Source organism: Micropterus dolomieu, linkage group LG10 (genome assembly GCF_021292245.1).
Source record: "Micropterus dolomieu isolate WLL.071019.BEF.003 ecotype Adirondacks linkage group LG10, ASM2129224v1, whole genome shotgun sequence".
Lineage (NCBI taxonomy): Eukaryota > Metazoa > Chordata > Actinopteri > Centrarchiformes > Centrarchidae > Micropterus > Micropterus dolomieu.
The window spans coordinates 18,938,991-18,939,830 of NC_060159.1; the positions used below are offsets into that span (position 1 = coordinate 18,938,991).

The 840-nt window shown below is 46.1% G+C and overlaps 1 protein-coding gene across 3 annotated transcripts in view; it reads left to right on the forward strand.

Annotated features, from left to right (window-relative positions):
* Nucleotides 1-840, forward strand: part of rbm25b (RNA binding motif protein 25b) — a 19,694-nt gene that overhangs the window by 10,764 nt on the left and 8,090 nt on the right. The window lies entirely within an intron of this gene.

Here is an 840-nt window from a genome sequence, read left to right on the forward strand (position 1 = left end):
ATTTAGGGGTGTGATCCTGGTCAAGACAATCTCCTGAACTCCAAACTGAATGTCAGAATGGGAAAGAAAGGTGATTTAAGCAATTTTGAGCGTGGCATGGTTGTTGGTGCCAGACTGGCCGGTCTGAGTATTTCACTGTCTGCTCAGTTACTGGGATTTTCATGCACAACCATTTCTAGGGTTTACAAAGAATGGTGTGAAAAGGGAAAAACATCCAGTATGCGGCAGTCCTGTGGGCGAAAATGCCTTGTGGATGCTAGAGGTCAGAGGAGAATGGGCCGACCGATTCAAGCTGTTAGAAGAGCAACTTTGACTGAAATAACCACTCGTTACAACCGAGGTATGCAGCAAAGCAGTTGTGAACCCACAACACGCACAACCTTGAGGCGGATGGGCTACAACAGCAGAAGACCCTACCGGGTACCACTCATCTCCACTACAAATAGGAAAAAGAGGCTACAATTTGCAAGAGCTCACCAAAATTGGACAGTTGAAGACTGGAAAAATGTTGCCTGGTCTGATGAGTCTCGATTTCTGTTGAGACATTCAGATGGTAGAGTCACAATTTGGCGTAAACAGAATGAGAACATGGCTCCATCATTTCTTGTTACCACTGTGCAGGCTGGTGGTGGTGGTGTAATGGTGTGGGGGATGTTTTCTTGCCACACTTTAGGCCCCTTAGTGCCAATTGGGCATTGTTTAAATGCCACGGCCTACCTGAGTATTGTTTCTGACCATGTCCATCCCTTTATGGCCACCATGTACCCGTCCTCTGATGGCTACTTCCAGCAGGATAATGTACAATGTCACAAAGCTCGAATCATTTCAAATTGGTTTCTT